This window comes from Gadus macrocephalus, chromosome 1, assembly GCF_031168955.1.
Source record: "Gadus macrocephalus chromosome 1, ASM3116895v1".
NCBI classification, from domain to species: Eukaryota; Metazoa; Chordata; class Actinopteri; order Gadiformes; family Gadidae; genus Gadus; species Gadus macrocephalus.
In genome coordinates, this window is record NC_082382.1 from 7,525,023 (window position 1) to 7,542,248 (window position 17,226).

General features: G+C 41.4%; 2 long non-coding RNA genes across 2 annotated transcripts; both read left to right on the plus strand.

Annotated features, from left to right (window-relative positions):
* The first annotated feature begins 8,762 nt into the window (after positions 1-8,762).
* On the plus strand, positions 8,763-10,013 carry LOC132464300 (uncharacterized). Its single transcript, XR_009527227.1, has 4 exons — positions 8,763-8,877; positions 9,045-9,252; positions 9,526-9,695; positions 9,905-10,013. It is a non-coding gene; the product is annotated as an uncharacterized LOC132464300 (long non-coding RNA).
* Positions 10,014-11,250: 1,237 nt separating this feature from the next.
* Positions 11,251-13,818, plus strand: LOC132467112 (uncharacterized). The gene is made up of 8 exons (XR_009527952.1): positions 11,251-11,375; positions 11,456-11,547; positions 11,682-11,787; positions 12,128-12,244; positions 12,509-12,690; positions 12,843-12,995; positions 13,461-13,661; positions 13,799-13,818. It is a non-coding gene; the product is annotated as an uncharacterized LOC132467112 (long non-coding RNA).
* Positions 13,819-17,226: the final 3,408 nt, after the last annotated feature.

Sequence of the window (17,226 nt, forward strand, 5' to 3'; positions counted from 1 at the left end):
ATGTCGATCTAATGGGAAATATTTCGGACCATTGAGACGTCGGAACAATGAGGCGTCGGAATTACGGGCAGGCCCCCGGTGGAGTCAGTCTCTTGTTGAAACATTCTTGCTTTGCTTTAATCCTGGAATAATTGTGGGGGGGAGTGCATGAGTTTTGGTCAGAATGCCTGATGTAGGCTTGTTACGACCCGGCTCAAGGGAAGTAACATGAAGCAGACAAACAAGGATTGAATATAAGAAAACTAGGTTTATTGTAACAAAGGTTAATCAAACTGGTGAATGGGGACCATGCTGCTGGCCCTGGCTGGAGACTGAGTGAGTGAAGCCTCCCAGGCTTTAAAGGCAACAGCAGGTGCCAGGTAACGAGGAGGAGGGGCTGAAGCAGGAGCTCCAGGTGCACTGCCAAACAGTGAGCAGATCTGCACATAAAACGGTTGCTCCTGGCAACCGCCAAGTTACACAAAATCAAATTAACAACATAAATGAAAAGCTGTGTTCCCATCTGCAAGCACATGGTAACACAGTGCTGTCTAAAGTTGGGTTTGTTCTAACTATCCCACCCTCTCTTGCTTTTGGCAGATTTTTTTCAGTTCTTTAAATGGCGGGCCCCAATGAGGTATACGATCCACTTAACGCTAATCAGTTGAATTGCTTTTAGCACTATTTCTAATTTACAAGTGGTTCAAGTCGATTTATTTTTGATCGTAGCATTGCTGCGAAGTTATAGGCAACTGGACTTGTTTTTGGAGTTTGAAGACATTTCACGTATTATCCAAAAGGCTTCTTCGGTTCTGAAACTCTGAGTATCTCCATCTCTAGGAAGGTCTCCATCACCAGGTTCAGAACTGAAGAAGCCTTTTAGATAAAAGGTGCAACGTCTTCAAACTCCAAAAAGAAGTCTAGTTGCCTACAACTAGGCACTCATAACCACCATGACCTGGATGAATGTGAATCTTCATTAGGTGTGTTTCCATCCCCCTTATTTTATGCAAACTTTGAAGTATCGAATCAGTAAACGGTGATGGAAACTAATTAGCAAAAAAGTTTATCCACTCGCTTGAGGTGGTTTTTGAGAAATGTGAAAGAGTAAATTCGCCAAATGGGAGATGGAAACACACTTTTCGAAACAGCTGTGACGTAGCGAACTTTGAACACACAGGACTGACAGTCTTTCCGATTTCCGCATAACGACCGGCCAAAGCAACCCTGCCGACATCAACGTGTAATGTCATCACCCTATTGTGCTCTCAAACAACCATACGTGTTCGAGAAACGACGTATCTATTTTTAACCGTTTGTATATCCTTTAATTACGTACATCGAACAGATGGCCAATGTAAATACTAGATACGTGTGGACCGACGAAGAGATTAAACTATTCCTTGCTCTCGTCCAAGAAAAGAACCTAACAGCTATTTTAGATGGAAGACAACAACGTAATTTCACTATTTATCAGGACCTAAAGGTACGAACACACCAAACGCGTACCCCGCGTTTGGTGTGTATAGACGCGTATAAAATCGGCAATTTTTCCATAGGGAACCATTGGTTTACGCGCGTATGAGCTGTGTACATGCGTTAAAGCAACATTTTACCCGCGTTAGCGGCGTACATATACGCACGTACGCGAGGAGTTCAAAAAATTTAACTTTTTACGCTCATACGCATGACGATTAGCCGCGTTGCCCAATCAGCGTTGAGCTTGACCCGACGTCACTGGCAGAGAGTAGTGACGCTTGCACAGAAGCATACGGCCGACATCTTTCTTTATTCTGGGTGGAAATAGTAACATAGTTACGCCATTAAATGCGTTTATGTAAACATTTTTAGCGAGAAATGTGCATTTTACTTTCATAATGTTCGCTCGGTGAATGTGAAGGATGTTTGGTTTGATAGTTATGACGAAGAGGGAACGCTCCGTTCACTTGCATGGACAGAGTCTCTGGTTGCTAAGCAACCTCAACGTCTTGGCGGACTATATCTCTGCTGATCAACACTACAAATTCTGGAAACACACCAGACACACCATGTGAAGTTATTTAACCCGATTATTGTTATTTATATCCAAGATTATTTAATCTAACCCGATCCAAGCTCTATCATGCACCCAAACACGGCGGCGTTTGGGTTTCCTTCCTCGGACTCCTAAATCCAGCGCAGCCACAGGCGCGTAGCTGCGTACGTAGGACCATTTTTGACACAAAATGGTCAAGCAACATTTTAGCTGCGTTACGCGCGTAAATCTTACGCGGGTACGCGTTTGGTGTGTTCGTACCATAAGAGAGATGATGTTACTAAAAGGATACGACAAGCCCTGGAATGTGTTGAGTAAGTGGAAAGCTCTCAAACAACGATACAGCTTTCCTACTTCTACCAATTATTACAGCCACGTATCGGCATTCATTTTTTGCCTACAGCGCCACTTCCAGGCAGAACTAGGGTAGTTACCCGCTCCAACCACTTGATGGAAACGCACCTACCGTAATTCGAATTACTTTTTTGCGAACTTTTTAAAGATTCGCATCACCTTTAAGATGGAAACGCAGCTATTGATGTTAATAAAAAAAAAAGATTTCTGTACTTAACACATTGTGACTTGTGCGATTGAATTAATTCCATATAATTGACATGACATTTTTTAGGGTTATTTGTTTGACATTGTTAACTTCTAATAGGTGCATATTCTCTATAATACCTCAGCAGAATTTGCGCAAGATGGCCATGGATGTCATGGCCATGATAAAGACCTCCTTAGGAAGTGACAACAGTAGTAATTTCACACAAATTAAAAGTACAAAATCTAAAGGAACACACTTATTTTGAAAGACATGAAATGCAGTACAACATGATTCTCTTTAGTACTGGTGGTTTACATATCAACCACCCATATAGGCAATGATGTGAAGCCACTGAATTAATTGTGCTGTAGATCTGGGACAGTCCTGAGCAAATACAGGGCAAGTGCGGAGCTCAGGTCAGAGCAGGTTTGTATGTTCTTGTAGCATGACCTTACTTTGTGTGAAGTGAAATCAAACCTTCTTGAAGTTAATTAGTAGAGGTCTTGAATTGCTTTGAATCTAATCCTTTCATCCAGGGCTTTCCCTGTAATGTTTAAGAATGGACCTAGGTTCCAGAGGAAAAGACCTGCTGAGAAAATGTCCCAAATGCATTTCTTGCTATTGGACGCTACTTCCCAAAAGACCCCGAAGCCATCCGAAGAAATGGTTCTTCTTCAGGCGGGCTTAGGCAGAAGGACCATAAATATTCCAGAGGCTTCTGACCATCAGGAGGTACAGTATGTGACAATTATGTATATGTTGGTTTTTTTAGGAATCAGGCTAAAACTTGCATGTCGTATACATCAGGGTGTCCCAAATAGCAGCCCACAGAATTAAAAGAATTTAACTGAAATTTTCTACTACTTGGGACTCTGAACAGGGATATGAGCTGATTTACTTAGGACTCTCAGTTTAAGCCTTGTAAATTTAAACCAGTTTAGGCCTGTTGTAAATTTGTAATACTAAATGTCGCATTCTTTAGTGTAATTTTGAGTACAACACACACTTTTAATTTCACAGATAGCTGAACTTCTTTGTGCAGCTTACCCAAAAATGTGTGACCTTGAGGGAGCGTGGATGATGCATGGGTAAAATTTTCACTGAACTTGTGTGTTTCCAAGTTTCCCTATGTGTGTTAATTAATGAAACAAGTTATAATTATCCCAGCGCCGCCTTAACTTGGTCTCCTCCGATGAGACGGGCTACACAGGGACTGGATTGACAAGGGCCTGGGGAGGCAAAGGATGCCTGTACATAATGCCTATTCAACACAGGCTCACTACTGACCCCTTTCCCTTCACTGCCTCGGAGTTGAAGGACATGCCAAATGCCAGGTGTGTGACCTGCCAACCCAGTCTCACGAAAATACGTGACACTGTCACGTCATTTAATCTATTGACTCGTGATCGGGAACACGTGTTTTCAAAGTTTTCGTGCCAAAAAGCAAAATTTTCAAACTCATGTATATTTGTCGTGTCACTAAGCACGACTTTCAAACTAAGGTTCTGTCCAGGAGCGTTCTCCCTAATGTCCCTTAAAGAGCTCCGTACAGATAATTTATTTTTTGTAGTGTGAAATTAAATCAAAGTAGATACTGTAAAACAATTAAAATTAGAATTAATGGAAACATGTTTTTGAACAACTAACTGCTGTACATGAGTTTGTATTTCTGCAATAGAAACAAAAGTTCCAGAACCAGATGCAGACACACCCGGAGCCTACAAACTACCACCGCCGAGCAAGGACTAACAGTCACATGAGGAGATCAAATAACAGCAGGATTTGAATCGCTCCGGATGGGTTGGTGGCCAGGGCGCTGGCATGATTACAATCCCTCAGGTTAGAATTGGCAGAGAACTCCGGCATTAATGACCCTTTCACAGGATGGATGGAGAATATGTTTGGGAGGTGGAAAGGCATGATCCAGTAAGTGCCCGTCGCGGGAATAAATGCAGAGACCGTGTTAATTGTCACCGGCTGCCGTTATATTCCCTGCGCACGAGGGCTACTGCATCTGCTGATCACCACAGCAGTGGGCGCTACAGAAGCGCCAAGTGCCATTCAGGCTTACATGGGGATCAGATATGATCCGATGAAAGTGAACAATACATCACCTGAGGGGCCCGACCCTATCCAGCTGTAATATGTAGAATAGTCAACACCTATACTAATCTAGTAGAATCGACTGTATTTAAGATAATCAATATCCCGGATTTACTTGAATAACACATTTTAAAACAACCATACCAGACTATGTTATTATTGTGTAGTGTTGCTTGGTTGCGAGTGCAACCCGTTATTTCTGAATCGCTGCATTGATAATGGTACTGTTGATCTTCTTTGAGACAGTTGTTTACAGGCCACCTGTTGCTGACACGACGACGACGGAGAACCTGTTGGGAGGCTCCCATGATGTAAAAGTAACCTCTCTGTGAGCTGAGCCCTTGACAAGGAGGGACGAGTCTTGGGTTCATGAATTGCAGGCCCGACGGCGACAGAAGAAACAATGGCTACGATAATAACAACGCCCAAAACCACCCACATGAAACAGCGCACCAATACACGAAGATCACCTGAACCACCCAAATCCATGCTAGCCTATCAATCATTTTGAATTTTTAAAATTGTATTATGACTACAAATTTTTACTTTACTTTTGCACATGTTGAAAATTGGATGACCTTGTAGCACATAACCAAAAGTATTAGCTCAGGATTTCTATGGATACTTTTGTTTGTGTGCTGTTTGACCATATGAGTGTATGATAACAAGATATATGTTCATTGTTGTATTGTTAAATAATGACCTGTATTTCCTATGAGAGCCACAATGTGAATACCGTTTCAGTATTATGGGGACGCGTAGTGGTTTTTCTCTATTCTATAGAGTTGTTCCCACACGGTTGATGGTGTTGATGAATTATCCTACTTTGACTATGTTTTCGGTGTGGTAAATGGTGTTTATGATTTAAAATATTATTGTATGGTCATCTGAGATGACCAAGGAGGGATTGTTACGTATTTTAAGAACACAAGGGAGTAGGACCAAACACACCACTAGGGAGTAGGACCAAACATATAAGAAGCTGCATTACCCTCACATAGCCACAAGGGGAGCAAGACCTTATTGAAGGCTGCTCCACCACAGAAGGCGTCACCTTTAATTAGGTGAAGAAGCCGAAGCCATTACGGCCACGCCCACTAGGCCACGCCCACTTGACGTCCTCTAGCGGGTGATTTCGAACTCCAGAGGCCAGAGATCAATAGGTAGACGGCGCAGAGAGCCACCCGGGCCTAAGCCCGGGGGGCTTGAAGTAGATCACGGTATTTTCCTCTCACACGTGTTAGATACAATTCCCTCCGTATAACTTCAGTTACCATACCGAAACATGCCTACTTTATAATAAATAAAGTGAGTTCAAAGCAACCCGGGATTGGACAACTTTCTTCCAAGAATATGCAACATGTTAAAGATTGTCTGTAATAACTAACAATATGACAGCTTTTGGCCACCCGTTTCTACTTTCACCTTTGATTCTGAGAAATTGTGACCATTCACAAATATATTAAATGCAGGTGCGCTGCTCTGTAGGCAAACCGCAGAGAAAAGAAGGGTAGCTGCTTCATCTGTTCTTTTTAGAATTGTATGTCTTGATGTTTATTTTATCTAGCCATCTATTGTCTTGTTTTTGGCTATGTGAATGAAAGTCTGCGTGATGTCTCGCAAGTCCAGTGTCGCGAGCCGACGTTGCCATGACATCTAGAAATCATACCGTATTTAATGGGTTATAATTAATATTGATGCGTAGGGGTTGATTATAACTCGTGAATAATATTGTTTAAACCACGGTCTGGGGGAATACTCGTATTCTGATTGGCTGCAGGGTGTGCATTAACTCTGATACAGGCCTACGGACACCTGCTAAGAAGTTCCAGTCAAATTGTCTATTCAGCCTTCAAAACGAGAGCTGGTAAATTGTGAAAAATGCATTAAACTGTAATCAGAAAACGCGGTTATATGCTACAGACCCTATAGTGTATCCATGGTATAAAGGCTGGGACGAATTTCGAATTATAAATATGTTGAGCGTACTAGAATACCTCCCCTATATATTATTATTATAATTATGCATGTCTTGATCAGTCGGAACGTGTCCGTGCTGCTTCCGGTGGAAATTGGCCTTACGTACTTACCCATGAGCGTTCTCTGCCGTTGCCATAGTGAAGACGCAAGCTATCTGGTGGCGTAAGAAGCACTGTCGTCAGTTTTAGCGGGAATTTCGCTCATTCGCTCCCTCCTACTAAGGTAAGTTGTATGACTATACGCAGAGCCGGACAGTAACGGAGTACATTTACTTGAGTACAGTACAATTTTGAGGGATCTGTACTCCCGCCGCTCCCTATACGCAGAGTGCGTAGTGCAAGAAATACCTGAGTTGGGCACCAAAAATTAAGGTTTGTAAAAAAATTTTTAAATTAGTTATGAAGAGGCCCACCGTTTGTTCTTAATTGTAGAACCTATCACTCAATTTCGGCAAATTAGATGTTTTTACCTAATATATGAAAATATGATAAATTGCTTGCATAGTTTAAATATTAGTGCGAAGATTAAATCCCCAACATTGATTCACCATTGGTCAGCATCAATTAAAAAGGGAAACTCTTGAAATTAACATAACCTTGCTAGCCGAACGGATAATGTTCAATATAAACTAACACAATGCAGCATTAACGTTATATCCAATGAATTGTAGCGTTGAGCATTAAGCAGATGTCATAATTATGACTATAATAATGTGCGAGTAATTTAATTGTGTGAGCTCATCTAGACGTTGTCATTTCATCTGTCACTGTGGATCACTTTAAAAGTTAACTGTTTTGGATTTTACTTTAAGTTAAGTTGTGTAGAAAACAAGTAAGGTGCCGTCTTTGAACAATTTATTATGCTCTCATGGTGCTTTCCCGGTCTTGTACCGGCAAAAGTCTGCCATAGAGATAAAGAAAAACCTGCTAAATTAAGTACAACAAAACCCTCCCTACTTCTGGTATTCCGTGCGGTCCTTCAAATTTAAACGTAAACCATGGTAGAATTCCTGACAGTTAATATTAGGCTACCGTTTCAAAACTTAACTATTATTAAAACTGTGATAACTGTGATATGACACTTTCACAGTAAATTTGTCCAGAATCGAGCAGTTAATAACACCCTCCCAGGCACAGGTGCAAGTCTGAGTTAATGTTAATGCATATCTGATAGGGTTTTCTTATCATTAGGTAATGGCTACATTAATATTGTATTTTTTTGCAAACCAAGAGTGCACATTGCTGCTAACATTGTTTGTGATTGATTGATGGTTGACAGTTTTTTTCTTTTCTCCCTGCAGCTCCTGTATAGTCAACCCCCATCACACGTTATCATCATTTTGCCACGCCTGCCTGCCTGCCTAGGTCAGTCTGTTTGTGTTGCAATGGCCATGAGACATACCATTGACCACATCTCAGCTACGAAGAGGCGAAACGTAAATTGTTTGAAATTAAACAAGACCACCTTATAGCTGAAGCCGAGGTTAGTGTTTTTATTTCAAATTAATCGTTTTTCATTCGTCACCCGTCTCGGTTTCAGAACCTTTTAATTATTGAATTTTCACTTCAACACACAGAGAGCAGTTGAGAGGAAACGGGCACGTTCTGGTGGAGAACCTCCATGTGGCTCCAATAGTGACTGTGCCAGACGAGGCAAGCCGAGGGGGAGGCGTGGAGGGCGACACAAAGCCAGAGCTACAGGTTCTTATCCAGTGGCGTAAATATCGACGGTGCAACCGGTGGGGGCCCAGACGCCGTCAGGGGCCCATGGAGGAAGAAAAAAAAAAAAGACCTATGCCATCGCCTATGGCAACAAATGTGTCGGGGCGCCCTCTGGTGGCGCCCTTAATTGATTAATTAAATTATGCGAAAGAAGCAAAATGAAACCACACATGTTCCCAAATTGAACAGACAAGGGAGGGGGCGGGGATTAATTGTTAGGGCGCACTGAAACTGTAGCAAGCGTTGTCCTGATGTGCCCCGGTGCAATATTTGCACCGGGGCACACCACCACGATGTTATGCCACTGTTCTTATCTGAATTATTTGACATTTATTGGAATTTAATGCGTAAATACTAGATGAGTTTGTAGCATGAAAAAATATTTATTAATGTTAATTATTCTTTAATGTACTCTTTTACAGTCACATTCCCCCCAGCTGAGTGCTCCCTGTCATCCAATGTGGACGTTCAGCTTACTGCACCCTCAGCACAACTAAATCCTAAAGAGGCATTTGGTAAATCCCACTGATGAATTTAAGTTTAAATCTAAAAATGTAAAGGTATCACTGAGAAAAAAACACTTTGTATTCTTGGTCCATGTACTTTTTGTTATGTCAAAGTACAAATTCTGGCAAGTTCAACTGTGAATCCATTATAGCCAAAGTTTTTATTTGCTTTACAGAAAAGTTCATGGAGAGGCTTTCTTCTCTAAATGCCTCTGGTCCTTCTGCCAAGCCTCAAAGAAGCTCTGCATCATCATGGACTTTTCGGCAGCAGAAAGCCTCAGAGCGCTGGACAGAAAAACGACCAAACAACCTACAATGCCTCATTGAAAAGGAGGCTGTTGGTCATCCCTTGTGTTGCCTCTGCCACAAGCCAGCTGTTATTAGGTTGGATCACATTAATCTTAAACTTTATTTACCCAGGGTAGTAGCTGAGCATTACAGTAATTCTCAGTGCCCTGCTATATAGGCTAACATGCATGTCTTTTGGGGTGGGAGAAAAATTGGATAGCCAGAGGAAACCTACATGAATGTGAAAAGTACATCTAGGACCTTCTTCTTAATTTAGAATACTGTAGCATACTGTAACTTGAGTGTATTGTAGTTTATGAGTTATTCACATGAATAGTTGATTATATAAATTTTGTTTTTCATCCCTAGTTGCAGAGGGTGTCTCCTTGAAGAGTGGTTCTGTGGTGACTGCGATGTACTGCATCACAAAAAACAGCCACTCCACAACAGGGAATGTCTGATACGTGGGTTATTTGAACCCATTCCTCCAACCACACATGTCATTAAAGGGGAGGGTGGATATTACACTCAGGAGCAAGGTATATTCTCAACAAAGCTTTTATTTTGCTGTTCACCTGTGTCTGCAGCTTTTAAAAGATAATATGAATGAATGAATTTTAATTAACATCAATGGTAAAAACAATTCACTATTTAAATTTCTATTTGAAGATGATTTCCAGAAATAAAATCACATATCAAGATATTGGGGGTGTTTTAAAATGTGTTTTAAGCATGTTTTTTTTCTAAGGGCATTATGACTTGCATCAGCCACTGAATGTATGTAAGACGTGCCAGCAGCAGTGGACCCCTGACATGAAGGACTTCCTTCGGAGTGGATATTGGCCAGCCTCTGTCAAGTTAAGTTAAAGCTTTTTATTGTCCCCTAAGGGCGGGGAAAGTACAACATGACAGACCAAACATACATGCAGATAGAATAGATAGTGCAGAGTGTATACAGGCATGCTGATAAGCTCCTTTCAGGAACTGAAAGTCATCTCTCCGGGATTCTCCAGACAGGCCTTCGCAAAGCTGCTGGAGCATCGCACCAAGTGTGGAGGACGACTTAGTATTATTGTTCTTGGACATATTACAACATTTCTTTGCATAAGCAGACAACATCACAACGATTTTTTTATTCTATGTATCTTCCAGGCTGGACATATCAAAGGCGACACACACTTGGAATTTTTATATGCTTAGTTTGAGAAGGACCAACTCTGCTGTGGTGCCGTTTTCACCTGCCCAGCCTGCACACCAGAAATGTTGGCTGTTTCAGCAGATGGAAACAGAAAATTATATCGCTTTCGCCGAAATGGAAGGTGCTCTTTGTTCCAGTGTTATTGATTGATTTAGTTATATATTTAATAAATGTATTATTTGTCTATTTGTCTTCCACAGTTCTGGTGACCATGCCTTTTTTGAAGGATTATTTGTGGCTGAAGACAGTTGCAGTGTCTGGATTTGTGGACATAATCCAGAAAGCTGGGGAAAAAGGCAAGTTTGAATCGTAATTTGACAAAATACTTCTGTTACTAGAATAACCATATATATCCAATAGATTTCCTCCCCAACTGCAACATCAAATTGAGTGAATACATGGCACATACAGTGTTTTATGATACCATTGATTTTATTTTATTTATTTTTGTTTACGTGTCATAGACACAGGGAAGAGGCACGTGTGGTGACTCCCAGTGGACAGCAGCAAGGGTGACATCAAGAAGGGCTTCCAAGTTGGATGAAGAGGGCATGGAGGTTGCTGTGTGTCGCCATGGTTTCCTTCTAAAAGCCCTTAATATGTACAGGGGAGAAATATTTGCCTACCCCCTGTACCTTCAAAAGGAGCTGATGCCAGCCAAGGCACAATTATTTGCCATGGATGTGGCTTGCAAATACTGGCCATACCTGGAGAAAGTTACCAGTGTCCTTCCTGCCTTCCAGGAGCTGACCTCCATGAAACATTTCCTCAGTGTCATGCATGCTCATGCTACTAAGTGTGAGGTATGTTTATTATTTTTTTATTATCATGTTTAATAATATTAAATTGAAGTTAATGGGTAAACTATATTATGTAACCATTCCACTCAACCTTTACTAACAGATTAAATGGAGTGGTAGGAACCAGGAAGGAGCAGGGACAACCGTCGGTGAAGAGGTGGAACAAGTGAACAGCTACCTCTCTCGTTGTGCCCTTACGACAAAATATATGTCGAAAGCAGGTGATCAGAGTGTTTTCCATATTTTTGCATACTTTTTTTCAAAGACTGCATGCCATCAACTCATACTTTGCCTTCAATAGCCCGGTTGGACATGCTCACATTGCATGCAATGTTGTGGAACCACAGGAAATGGGATTCCTTACATCAGGCACTTTCCACAAGATACGAGAAGGTAGGTCTAATGGTTTTATTTTGTCCTTTGTTGTTATCATTTGTTATCATATTGTTATCATATTATTATTATCATTTGAGCTGTTGTTAATCATACAGACTTTATCCTGATTACTGTGCAACACTGTTTATCAGACTTGTCTGAGGCTCCTGGATGAGACTGCAAAGCTAGCAGAGCTACATTGTTCAGATGAAATGGTGTCACAGTGGATTTCAGATGTGAAGGAATGGGCAGCTGGTGGTAAGCATGACCAGATAACAGAAAATAACACAATACTTTTCCACTACTATTTGAATCTTCAGGTTTGATATTAAAGATCAGCCAACTAGATCAGCCAACAATAGTTGGCTGATCATTCAGGGCAGTTAAAGTGATCTCTAGGGATTACAAGAGGTGGTGACATCACCTGCCACCAAGACAAGCAAACTGTTTGACATGTTGGCTTTGTTGTATATTCCAGTTTCTCTGTAGGAAGTATACATACCAAGTTGTACAATCAAGTCGGGTTTATGTGTAACATGAATTCAAACATCGAAACTGTTGTGTTGTTTTATTGTGAATTTTACTATTATTTCTACAGAGACATGAGATACATCTGACAACCTGCAAGGCACCACACACACAGGGCTTCAGCGGTCCATTGAGGGGCTCTACCTCAGTGTGAGGCAGCGGAAGCAGAACCTGTACTGTCAGAATGGTATTACTACTGCATATAATACAATAGGTTAACTCTCCACAAACAAATACATGGAATTAGTACACAATGTAGAAGCAATTAAGCCAATTAAAGCTCAATCATTACATTGTCTTCTGTTTGATTGTAACTGATTATTATCTAGATTGTCATTATTAAATTCTTCAGTCACTGCAGCTTCACTTTCACCTTTTGAGTGCAATGCGTTTTTTTCTTGTCAAACAGTTCTGTCAAGAGCCTTTAACCGTCTACTTCTTGTCATTCTAGACAGCAACAAGCTTTGCCACCGGCTTCGGAGGAAGCTGGCAGAAGACAAAAAGCTCCTTCTTCAGGAGATACAAAAGCACAACAAGCTTGACTCTGCAGCAAACATCGATGCAGCTGTGGTGGAGCACTCCCTGAGTGGAGCACTGTGTCCCCAATAAGGCCTTGGGAGGTTCATGAAAGTGGTATGTCAGTTTTCAGAAGATTTTTGTTAAGCTGTATACAGTATGCTGAAATAAGTGTGCAAAACATATTGAGTGGTTTAATATTCATGTCGTTTCTATGTGTATTTTAAGTTATTGTAAAATTATTCATAAAACTGTAATTGACTTTTTAGCAAACATTGGAAAAAAGAAACTGCTTCATGACCAAGTGATGACAACAAAGCGACTGCAGGGGAAAAAAAAAATGATGGTGATGGAGATGGCACAACACTGCACATGGTTGCAGAACATGGCATTGATTCTCAAAAACAAGGTGGCTGAGGAGGGTAACTTGATGCAAAACATAGCTGTCCATGACCAACTCACTTTCAATCACAAACCTAATAGAGTAGAACAATCATTGTTTGCAGTGATGGTCATTAATTTGTACATAGTTAAATGGTGATTTACGTTGTTTGCTTTGGTAACAAGTCAGTAGGGCTGCAAAGTGTCGCTTTTGCCCGATGTGGAGATATTTAGCACTGTGGCTATAGCCTGAAATCAGAAATTAACCAAATAATTGTGAACATTGGAATATGTGGCTAATGTGTCACACGGGGTTAGCATAATGGTAAGCTTGTGCTTACTATTAGCTCCATCTGAAGCCTGCTTGGTACCATGGCAACTATTCACATGGTGTGTAGATTTGGACAGGAGAGAGCTTTCTACTCTATTTAAGTTACAGTATGTGGACTCATGGAGCAATCTTACTATGTAGAAGGTCTGTAATGTAATCTCATGTATATTTTGAGGTGGAGAGTCTGGAGACAAAGGAAATGAAGGACTTTGCAGTCTCTTGAGGAGAAGAAACTCAGAGGTTGAAAGTGGTCCTCCAACAATACAAGACTGCTTCAGGTCCTGAGGCTTCTGTTATTCTAAATATTGAAGAGGAAGATCAAAGTGTCCACAGCAGTCCAGACACCAGTGAGGATGAAGAGGAAAACATAACTTAGGTAAAGTGTGTGCGCGTGTGTGCACATTCACGGATTAGTGTTACTCTTTAATGATTATTTATGTATTTATTTATGCTTGTTCATTCTAAAACAGCTCAACTTTAGCTTTTGATCTTACCTCTTGTTTTTTCCCCCAGATTGAAGCTGCACTGAGGATTGTGGCGAAGAAAATAGACTTGCCCTTTATCTTCGTGTTATTAGTACTATTAAGAATTACAAGAACTTAATTTATCTCCAAAGGGAAAGTGCCTATCTGGAACAGACCAATTGCCTTGTATTGCTGCGTTCAGCATTGTTTGGGTTTGGTTTTACCCATTCAGAGCAGCTGACTGCTTGGTCCCTGGAAGTGCTTCTCAACTATGGCGACACAATAGTGCTATAAAGCATGTGAAATAACATGCATTCGGGCGTATTATATTATTTCACATGCATAGATATTAACTTGCCACTATGGGGGAGGGAACCAAGGAAGGCGGGCTTTCCTATGATTGGCCGTTTCTGAATTGCGATATTTGATTGACAGCCCTCCTCGTTCATTCTGAATTGTACAATGGCTGAAACTCAGAAGACAAGCGTGTCTGGGCGGAGGTCCCTTCAGGTAAGAAACCCTTGACTGAATTCGGGCATTTCGAGCTTATAATTTTGAAAATACGTGTCCCCGATCATGAGTCAATAATGACGTGACAGTGTCACGTATTTTCGTGAGCCCGGGTTGCTATCTGTGTGTCAGTGCACGTGTGATTCTCTTGTGTATGTGTGCGTTTTCAGCATTACATCAGCATTTGAATCGGCATCTTTTGTCACAGTGCTCTAAAGTTCAGGATCCACTACGGATCATTTTGTAAGATTGTTTGAAAATTGTGGTATTAGGTAAAAAGTTTATTTCTGCTTATGTGACTGTGTGTGAGTCTGCCTGCCTGTCTATATGTACCTGCATTACATCAGTGTTTCAGAGCGTTTGAATCTGCATCTTTTGTCACAGTGGTTTAATGTTCAGCAACCACTACGGATCATTGTGAGATAGTTTGACAATATTTCTACTAATGTGAAAAATTGATGCAGGCAAAATGTTTTAAGCCAAATGTTGAATAAAATGTAACATTTTAATTTGTATGCTATCATATATTAAGCAACATTTGGTCGTATACAATGCATTATTTTACTAGGAATGAAAGAAACACTTGCAAGATCAACATTAGTTCAACTGACAAACGCCACATGAATAACTACAACAAGGTGTTCGACTGAGTTGTTTGACCAATGTAGAATTCATTTAAATTGATTTGATCTAAAAAACCTAGTACAAACATTTGAATTCAACATGATGCAAATTAGTTGAATTTAAATATGAATATTATGTTCAACCTACACATGTACAATGTGTTCAAATAACATGATTAAGGTTCGCTGACATAACATGATTTGTTTACGTGGCATGATAAAATCATGTTGATCCAATGTTTGTTTTTTTGAGTGTATGGTGTTTGGTTGAGCTAATAGCATACAGCAGGCATCTTCAAACGGCGGACCGCGGTCCAGACCAAGTGACGGTCCTATCCGGACCCATGACCAATTTAAAATAATGTTTTATGTTTTTATATTTCACTATACAAAGCACAGAGCGAAGATCATGCACTCACCCCCTCCCACCGTCTGTTAGGGCATGTGTGTAATAGCGTCACTTAAAAAATAGCCAATCAAATCGTTTGTTTAAAAATATATCATACACAGCCACAACAGCCTAGCACCTCCTCATGCTGGTCACCATCATGTTCAGATATGGGTCTTTTTTTTCCACACAGTACTGAGGCTCCTGTTTGTAAAATTAATAAATTGTTAAATTACCAATACGTCTTGTTTCTTCAAACTTCAATCATTCAATCCACCAATCACCAAACAAGAGTCTTAAGCTTGCTTTGTGGGTAGTTTTCTAGTAGTATGTGTGGTAATTCAATGTGTTATGGAATCATGTAAAACAGTCAACACGCTGCATTTAGAGTTAAAGGAATCTGAAGGTGGCATTGGCACTATGGTGCGCTCATGTAGCCTAGCCATATTAATTAAACATTTTTGGTTCTTATTTTTTTGAAACTGGTGGGCCCTCTTTAGAAATGGATGATGTAGAACATCCATCACCAGGTATTACCACCTGTCGCGTTTTTGAAGAAAGTAGTCCAATCCTTGGTCGCTTTTAACTCACTTTATTTGTTAAAATTTTTCGGTGTGGTGTAACGTAATTCACACATTCATACCAAGGCCACATATGCCCTTACCAATTAAAGAGTCTTCTTTATCACGCTAAGGAGGGATCCGGAGCCTAGGGAGGCGTCCAGCTCATACAGGAGGCCATCCATCATGTGTCAATTCTAGAGATACGAGCGGTGAAGATGTTCGAGAGACCAAGACGCTCAAGGCCACAAGAACAAGTGTAATTCCCGCACATAGCCATGTAACGTAATTCACACACTCGTACCAAAGCCACATATGCCCTTACCAATTAAAGAGTCTTCTTTATCACGCTAACGCCTCGTGCCCACTGCACCGTCAGTCAACGGACGTGGGAAGGCGTGGCTGACGGATGGGGGAGTAGTCTTTGCAGAGGCATCCGTCAGCCAATCAAATCGCTTCGCCGGGTTCTTCCCGCTTCTTCCTGCTTGTTGCGAGGCAAGATGACCCGCTTTCCCGCTTTCCAGTATCGTCAGAGCCCGAGTCGCGTCACAGTGCCTACATTTGCATACGCGATCTGATTGGATGACGGAACCGTCGCTGCCGAAAAAGTTGAACATTTTTCAACTTTCTGACGGTGGCGAACGCTCCAACTGAACGGACGGATCCACAATGCATTGCGCGTCCGTCCCCATTCAAAGTCAATGGGCAACGGTCAACTGACGGAGGTAGTGGGCACGGGGCGTAAGGAGGGATCCGGAGCCTAGGGAGGAATCCAGCTCATAAAGGAGGCCATTCATCATGTGTCAATTCTATAGATATGAGCGGTCAAGATGTTCGAGAGACCCAGATGCTCAAGGCCACAAGAACAAGTGTAATTCCCGCACATAGCCACAAACAAAGTTGCAATGCCAACACATACAACATCCAGAGAGGCGGGAGTTCAGCACCATGCTTAGCCAATCAGAGCACATAACTGAGTCCACGCCTGCCCAGTAGATAAGTCCCAACACATAGCCCAGGGGGTTAGAACGCTCCAGGTAACGCATCCTTCTGATGCCCTACTAAGTGTATCTCCACGCATGCTTATACAATTCTCCTCCTTTTGCTTCATAGTATGCTAGTCCAAACCTTTGCTAAATAAAGTGAGTTAAAGCGATCCTGACTCGGCAGACTTTTTCCAAAAGAACACGGCAGTGGTAATTATGAAGCAAAAGGGAGGGAATTGTATCTTACACGCGTGTGAGCGACATACTCTCTGCGGGTCTGCCTAGGTCTCTGAACTCCAACTCACTGCCGCGTTGGTTAGGGTCAAGTGGGCGTGGCCTATGTGAAGTAGGCGTGGCCTGTGTGACGTTGTCTATTGAGTTATAGTCTTATAACAGGATTGTTTGACTTC